We start from the raw sequence: 9,172 nt of genomic DNA on the forward strand, positions 1-9,172 counted from the left end.
ATTGGAATCATAATTTTAAGTTCAGTGCCAAAACTTTTTAAGATATTTACAATATTATCCAATATTAATTTTGAATAGTAGTCATAATGTTAAAAATGTATGTTTTTTTTATCATTTTTGTCATATTAATGGAGAATCTAATATCCTGAATCTTGGCGGTGCTTGATGCTGCTTGTCATATATAATTGCATGTATAACGTGTGGCCGTAAATTTTCTATAGACTGTTCTTATCCAAATACTAAATGGTGCTCGTGGTCGCCCACCTCTATAACTTACAGTATAGTATGACTGACCAACTATCATTTGCGGTCCAAAATTCCAGTTAGTGCGTTTTGTGTTTTTAGACGTTTCTATAGTACATTAATTCTAATACATTCTGCAAAAAATTCTAATCATATTAAATAGCTTTGATATTCGAATATATGTATTTATGAATATTTCTATTTGAATGCAGATTGATATCAAGAGTTTCCTGAAGAAGATGTCCCTAGCATTCACTGTACGAACAGTGTCCTTTTGAGAAAGTGCTATTCACTAATCAAGTAGAACGAATTAACCTGATATGTCAATTAACTTGGTTATATTTAAAATTATGTGTACTGAATGTCACTAAAACTACTGAAACTACTAAATGCCGCGATGTTCATCTTGTGATATTCCTAATAGACCATTAAGTGTCAGAATAAATCATGATGAATTAAATAATGTCTCTTAGTGATACTTAAACTGCAAGTAACCTCTGATAAAGGAATTTTATACAACGCTTTAACGAAGGTTCATATGTAGATCTGGTATATTATTTTTGATATTTCTGTAAAGTACAGAAACAATTACAGAAAAAGATTTTTTGATCATATATTTGACAAAATATATAATGTGAAGACCATTCATTATTTCGAAAGCATTTGGAAGCGCTATTCGTTTATTAAGAGCTAGATATTCCTTAAATCTATAGTCTATAAATTTATATACTGATTATATTTTATATGTTGGACAAGTAAATTATTCAATTAAACTAAACTTTGATATCAATACCAAAATATATATTAAAATGAATATGTAGTTATGTAGTCTTTATGTAGTTAATAAAAATAGAACTGAAATCAGGAAAAGAAAAATAGATACTCGTCTACTGTTTATGTTCCTTATATTTCGTATATTTTATTATTTATCATATATTTATGGATAAATAGATGTAGATTTATGTAGATTTAATAGCTTGAATATTTGAATTTTCTAAAGAATTTAATTGGCAAAGAATGATTTTTCTTATATATAGACCCAATTTCACAATATAATGCAATATTCGAAGTTCAGATTATTCAAATTAGTAATCCGGAAGTGGTTATTAATCAATCCAAAAGATAATCAATTAAATAAGTTTTGTATCTTCGTTAATTTCGGAGCTTCCCCTTTTTTATATCTCATAACAAAATATGTTTCTTACTTTAATTGTTATCAGATACGTATTCAAACTGCGAGAAAAAATTTTACATATAGATAACTTGAGAATTATTTTATATTTATGTTTTTGTTTAATTGCCGCTGTTGAGTAAAAATATATTTCGTATAAACAATCTATGACTCAACGAACTATCTCAGTGCTCTTTGTATCTATATTTTTTTTTTGTAAATAATTTATATTTTTTTTTTGTTTATATGCAAATATTTATAGTCGCTGGTTTTCTCAGATTGTTTTGTTGTTAATTAAATTTTTTAATTTGTAAGTGAAGTATGTAATTACTTTCGTATAGAATGTCGTTAAAGAGACGTAGTGTTGAAATATTTATATCTTTTTTAAAAGTTTTTCTTAAGTGTGTTTTGATATAATTTTCTGAGAACTTCTGCATTAATTCACGATTTCTTTTACATTCACATTCGAAAACATAAGCCTTCGTTTTTAAATTATGCCCAACAAATTCCATGTTTATATATTTATAAATATATTTTAATCAATTTTTATATTCCGTGTCAAACCATTATCGACGAATGGAGAATTCTTACTAAAAATTCTGCTGTGAAAACTTGCGTTGAAATGAAATTACAATGAAGTATTCGGCAATGTTGAATTAGGAGTTGCGCTACATTTTCTCACATTTTCTTTTTTTCTTAATTATGTTTATGTAATATTTATAATTGAATGTGAAGTAGAGTACATTCACACTGTCTCATTTAGGTACATGCTCATTTATATTAATAAGTGAATGTTCACATTATAAAGAGCTCATCATTTATGCAGCTGATAGAACTTTTATAAACTTCACTTATTAACATATCAAACAAATATAATATGAAAATAATTAATACATTAAATTATTTACATACATTTTATATATCAATACATATACAACATATGCCACATATTTCAAATTTTGGTGATTTCCCTTGTTGCATTCGACATTTTTCATCTTAAATGAGCTGATTTATTGATAATGAGCTCATTTATATGAAAGATTTCAGTATGGTAAATCATTCTTATTAGCGGCTATAATGAACAAAACCGCCTAAACGACAGTGTGAACGTGCTATAAAACTATTTTATAAGTTAAAATAATTTATATACGAAATTTATTTATTTTTATAGAGTTGATTTTAACCTAGTGCTAAATATCAGTCAAACACAATATCTTCTTATCAGTGGCCATTGTTCGCATATCCTTCTTTAGTGTTCTATATTCAGTGTAGTTAACATTCATCTATTTTGTTCATTTGACAGATAATCACACTACATTACGACATCAACGGTACATTAAATTGTTTGACATCACATTTAAATCTGAGACTAATTTTCTCATTAAGATTTCTAAGCCAGTTGGACCCAAATTATCCATTTTAATATTTATTCAACACTTTCTCGTGACTTAAATTAAATTATCTAAATTGCATCTCAATTTCGTCATTAGGCTCACTTTTACTTTCTCATTACTACCTGGAACTAAAATCTTTATCGATACTTAATTATTCATTATAATTATTCATCTTAGTGCTTAACTATCACTTTATAGTTAGTTAATTTCTGTCATTAATTTTTATTATTAATTTTAATTTAAATTTTCTTGTCATTTCCTACAAGACATAATCTCCCGTAATATTTAGTTTTTTCGGCCTTTGTTAAAAATATTCTTCTCGATATATTGTCATGTAGTAGTAAGTGAACAGTAGTGAAATTACAACAACATTTTTTTTTTATAATTTTTAATTAATTGAAGTTTTGACTGACCACTCAGCTGTTTCGAGTATTGTCAGTATCCATTATCAGTGGTTTTAAAATTATTTCTTATATTTAATTATTCGTAAATAATTTTTTGAGTTCCAAGGGTTAAACTCATATATATTTTTTGTTTATATTTTTATATGTACATATATAAAAAAAAAAAAAAAAAAAAAAAAAAATATGTACATATATATATATTTTTTTTTTTAATAATTAAATGAACTACAGTTTTTTTGAACTAATGTAATAAATGAATAATTACAATATTTCTTATGTTGAAGTTTTTTCGAGTTAAAGCAAACTAGGCACTTTTATTCTTTCTTTGCTGGAGGTTTCTACAGAGTTTCTTCATTATCTTTCACTAATTTATGTAATCATAAACTTCGCTGATTATTCGATGACTGATCTAAGATCTGCATATCGCCCCGTATGGCTAGTGACTGCTTTGAGATTAGATAGTGCTATGTAGGGTAGCCTGTCAGTTCTGGTGTATAGCTTCAGGGTATTAATGGTAGGTGTACATACAATATACATTGTATCGTTTGAATTAGAATTCAATTAGAATTCAAACTTCTATCTTTAATGACCGGAGTGTCATTTGCAGCAATTTTCAATTGTTCTACAAGATTACAAAATTTTTTATAAAGAGATTTGTAAGGTACTAAATTTTTAAATTCCATTTTAATATTATGTAGAACACCTGGTTTTGCACAATAGTCTGTAACTTTCTCACAGAAACTGTAAAATGGAAGGAATTAAAGAATATCACAATAATATATATCATATAAATTTCTTCGACATACTCCATTTTTTTCTGTAAAACTGTTTCCATACGTGTAGCGATCTCTTCCATTGATACTTCATTGAATGGTATATCGAAATGTTCACAGAATTCTTTAATAAAAACTGCACCATCCTTAGGTAGAAGAGAAACGTAACCTGAAATATTTTTTTAATTGTTAGTTTGAAATATATGCCTAGTATAAGGATATATTATAAAATTTTGTTAAATACATGTATTACAACATACATTTGTCATCATTTTACCTCTCTGTGAACTATAAAAAGTGACTAATTTTACATCAATATTATTCATATCGGTTTCTATATATTCCAAATCATCATCTTCAAGACGTGGATCAATATCACCCCGACAAGCATTCACCAACACAATCTTTTGAGTATCTTTTAAACTTTTATTAGCTAATAAAGGTTTAATAATTGTATCTTGAATATTATAGGCATCAGTTTTTGTGTATATTATATCATTCTCATGTCCATGTGACATGACTGTTATATATAAATTTTTCATATTATGCCACTTCATTTTTTGTACTGCAATTAATAACGAATTTTTAGTTGTATTGGATATATCAATACATTTTTGTTTTTAAGTTTACCGAAATTCATTACACGTTTAACCTCTTCGGCACTACCATCCTTAATTATCAAGAGAGGAATTTTTTTCCTGATGAATGAATTTTTTAATCTATTAATATCATTTATACTAGCCTCTCTCATATCGAGATTACTGAAGTTCATGTGATTAAATACAATTGCTAATGCTGGATTTATGTTGAAGACATAACAGCCCATAGTGGCAGTAGTCTCGAAAGTTTCAACCCCATTTTCGCTAAAATGTATAGTTTTCCATTTAATAATAATAAGAATTTATCAATTAATTATTGTATTTATTTTAATTTAATTTAAGACTTCTTACTTAACCAATACGTTAGTTACTATCTCTTGTACTGAAACTTGACAACGGTTTTTATGTAATTCAGTTAAAAAATTCTCGAAAGCAGTCAGTTGTTCATTGTATTCGTATTCTGCAAGTACAAGTATAAATAGACATATGGTAAATATATAGTATAAATGACTTGTGTTTAACGTTTTATATAATAAATATACCCATTCTTCCAAATTGTACTAAAATGGAATTATCGATTATAGACAAATTAATATTCTCCTCTTCAAGAAACTTATAACTAATATAAGATATCGTCTGTAATAGCTTTTTCGCGCTTTTTTGGTATTTAGTTGTCCGGCGACTTTTTTTCTTCTGGAATTTTGGTGCATCTTTTCTAAGAAGTCAAATAAGAAAGGAATTTAGTATACTAACTAGAATAGTAACAAATAACATTTAATTTTTATACTTACATATAAGTTATATGTGAATGCGTAAGTATTATTTTTGTGACATATATAAGATTCTTATTAAAATTAATTGCATTATATATAGCCAACATAACTTTATCGATTTGGCAGTAGCATTCAAAATCTACAACAATGAACAAACTTGCATATCCATCGAAACTATTCGTAGATACTGAAAATTTGTAAATAAATTAAATATAATAAATATGGTATAAATAAGGTACAGTAGATGACCCGATAAACATAAGATATGGTGGAGGTGGGAGATCTATTGGGATCATTTACTTAGATATAGAGTAGTACAGAGTTGCGTACATGAAAAGATCTTTTTTTTTTGCAAAAATCTTATAACTATTCAACAATAGTTAATTTAAATACTTCAAGCTTTATATTTATTTTGTTTTAATTAAATGTGTCTTCGTATTTAAATAGATTCAAAAATTATATTGATACGAAATATATTTTTTTTAGAAATTTATATTCATTATTTATCCAGTAAATCATGATTTTTCATTGTAAATAATTTATTTTCGTATATTATTCAAAAATCTATATATTATCCATGTATTGGGGACGAAACACCCCCTTTATAAAAAAGTATATATAACTGCAGGTAGCAGGTAATGGTTATCATGATAACTTGGTAATCAAAAACACTTTTCATTTTTATGCTTATAGCAATACTACTTCCCATACATATATCGTTATTTATACCTATATATGTGTATATAAGTAAAACCATATCAAGTCACCGGTCTTTATTTTAAAAATAAAATCGGAAAACTAATTGAAACCTGAATATGGAAAGAGATTTCTTAAGTTTGTATAGTTATTTTTATCACGTAGAGTAATTATGTACTTGTAACTCTATAAGTACTGGTCTCTGTACGCCGGGAAATCCCACAATTTTTTTCATTAAATTTTTGTTATCTTAGTCAGTCGTAAATATTACAAATATTTATGTTGTATATATAAAATATGTCTTACTTACATTCAATCAATACCTCATTAATAAGATCTAGTGGCGAAATATCTATTTCTGTTTTAAAAGTTTTCTTTAAATGTTCTATTTTTGAGTTTTCTACTAATCTCGGTACAGATACTCCTCGATTTATACTGCATTCACATTCCAGAAGATATGCTTTTGTTTTTAAATCATGACCAATAAATTCCATAATGATTTTTGAAGATCAAAAGTTTTTAAAGATCAAAAAACTTTTATTTCCCTATTTAATCCGTACGATCTAAATGTATTAAACAGTGAACGCATACTGAAAAGAGAAAGAACAGAAATTTTATGATTTTGGAACCAAGACTTCCTATCACTTTTGCATTGGAACAAAGATAATACAGTGAGGCATTTTACGTTTTGCAAGTTATTATAAGTTAGAAAAAATTATGTGCAAGTATTAGGTCGAGTCGACTAGAAATTGCGCTACTTGAAAATAATAATTCGTTAATATATATAAAATTTTAAAATATAGATTTTAGAAAAATATTATAATTGTCCAAGTTACACACTTTTCACTTATTAAAATAGACACCATACATAATACACACACATGCATATATATATATATATAAATAAATGAAATATATATAAATATATAAATAAAAATAATTTCACTATTTCTAGTTTCTAGTAATTTTAGAAAATAGTGAAATAATAAAATAAAAGAAAGCACAGAAAATATATGTATATAACATAAAGTTGAACAGTTTTATTTAGATATATGTATGTCATCTAAACTTTTTGCAAAATTATTATTTATTGTTACTAAAAGTTAACATAAGAAATAAAATAATTGAGGTTCATAAATGAGTGAAATCCACACTCATAAAAAAGAGCTGAAATATATTTTTGCTCAGATGGTTCTTATCTTAACAAAAGATTTAGCCTTGAGAATTACTTAAAGAACGTAGAATTAAAAAGTTATATTTGTCTCCCGAAACATGCTAATATTAATGAAGTATAGGTATTACTAATCAAAAAAGACTCTATCTACTTAAATAAACATGCTATAATCAAAACAATGATAAATATACACTCGAACAGCTAGACGGTCATCAAATAAATGAACTCGGTGGTATTGAGAACCTTTAGAACCTATGAGGAACCTATATCTGCACCGTTTTAATAATACTAAGGATATTAACAACAATTTCAGGGCCGATGAAGTGAACAGTCGGGGTACTTAATCTTCTCTTAGGTGTAGATAAAAGCGAGGAAAAGAATGTCAATATCAGGGTTTGAATTGCTGTTGCTAATTGCATTGCTTGCATAATTGCTAACGCATTGCATATGAAAATGAAATAAAAATATGCATTAGCAACAGCAAAAAACGTAAACTGGTTTCATTTTGATTGCTTGCTAATAGTCAATTTTACATTTTTGACTATTATGCGTTTGGAATATATGCAACTTGCTTGCTTATGCGTTAGCTGCTTGTGTTTTGCTATTAGCAAATGCATATGGATTTCTTCTTTTTGTTTTTGTTTTAAGGGAATGTGTACGCATTATTTCTTTGTTGGTGCATTGAATATAGTTGTGCAAAATTGTAAGTAATGTGTGTGCGTACAATTTGTATGCAATTAATATTATTTTATCTGTAAATAGATTATGCCTAAATTTATGTTTTTTTTAATTATTAAATTTATGATATATATGATATATATGATATATATGATATTAATTATTAATTATTAATTTATATATATATATATATATATATATATGTTTATATTTGTGGGAAAATTTTAGGTAATATGTAGAACATATTATATACAAAGTTGCCGTTATTCTAAAGTGTTTCATTTTAATCGGTGTATCATGGCTCCGCGACTTAATAAATTCGCAATTCTTCAACATTTTAATATAAATAGTGATAGCGATTTAGCAGTTCGACTTCTTCGTACAGCTCGTTGGAGATGCTTTTCAATACAAATTTTTTATTAAATTTTTCTTCTAAGCCACGACAAATAGGGTCAATAATCTTTCTCATATTTTCCGAATTAAGGACATTAAATGGAATAGCGAAATAACTCTTTTTTGCTCATTTCGATTTTAATTGTTTGTTTTCGGAATGATTTTTTCACAACTATTGCACTACTACTTGAGCTGGAATCTTCATTTTTATTTATATTTAACTGGTGCATATTTTTTAAATGTGTTCTTAAATTAAATATTCTGTCCCTCTTCAACGAATGTTTGCAAATTTTACAAACTGCTAAATCGTTATCACTATTTATATTAAAATGTTGAAGAATTGCGAATTTATTAAGTCGCGGAGCCATGATACACCGATTAAAATGAAACACTTTAGAATAACGGCAACTTTGTATATAATATGTTCTACATATTACTTAAAATTTTCCCACAAATATAAACATATATATATAATTAATAATTAATATCATATATATCATAAATTTAATAATTAAAAAAAACATAAATTTAGGCATAATCTATTTACAGATAAAATAATATTAATTGCATACAAATTGTACGCACACACATTACTTACAATTTTGCACAACTATATTCAATGCACCAACAAAGAAATAATGCGTACACATTCCCTTAAAACAAAAACAAAATGAAGAAATCCATACACATTTGCTAATAGCAAAACACAAGCAGCTAATGCATAAGCAAGCAAGTTGCATATATTCCAAATGCATAATAGTCAAAAATGTAAAATTGACTATTAGCAAGCAATCAAAATGAAACCAGTTTACGTTTTTTGCTGTTGCTAATGCATATTTTTATTTCATTTTCATATGCAATGCGTTAGCAATTA

The sequence above is a fragment of the Teleopsis dalmanni genome, chromosome 2 (genome assembly GCF_002237135.1).
Source record: "Teleopsis dalmanni isolate 2A chromosome 2, ASM223713v2, whole genome shotgun sequence".
In the NCBI taxonomy this organism is placed as follows: domain Eukaryota; kingdom Metazoa; phylum Arthropoda; class Insecta; order Diptera; family Diopsidae; genus Teleopsis; species Teleopsis dalmanni.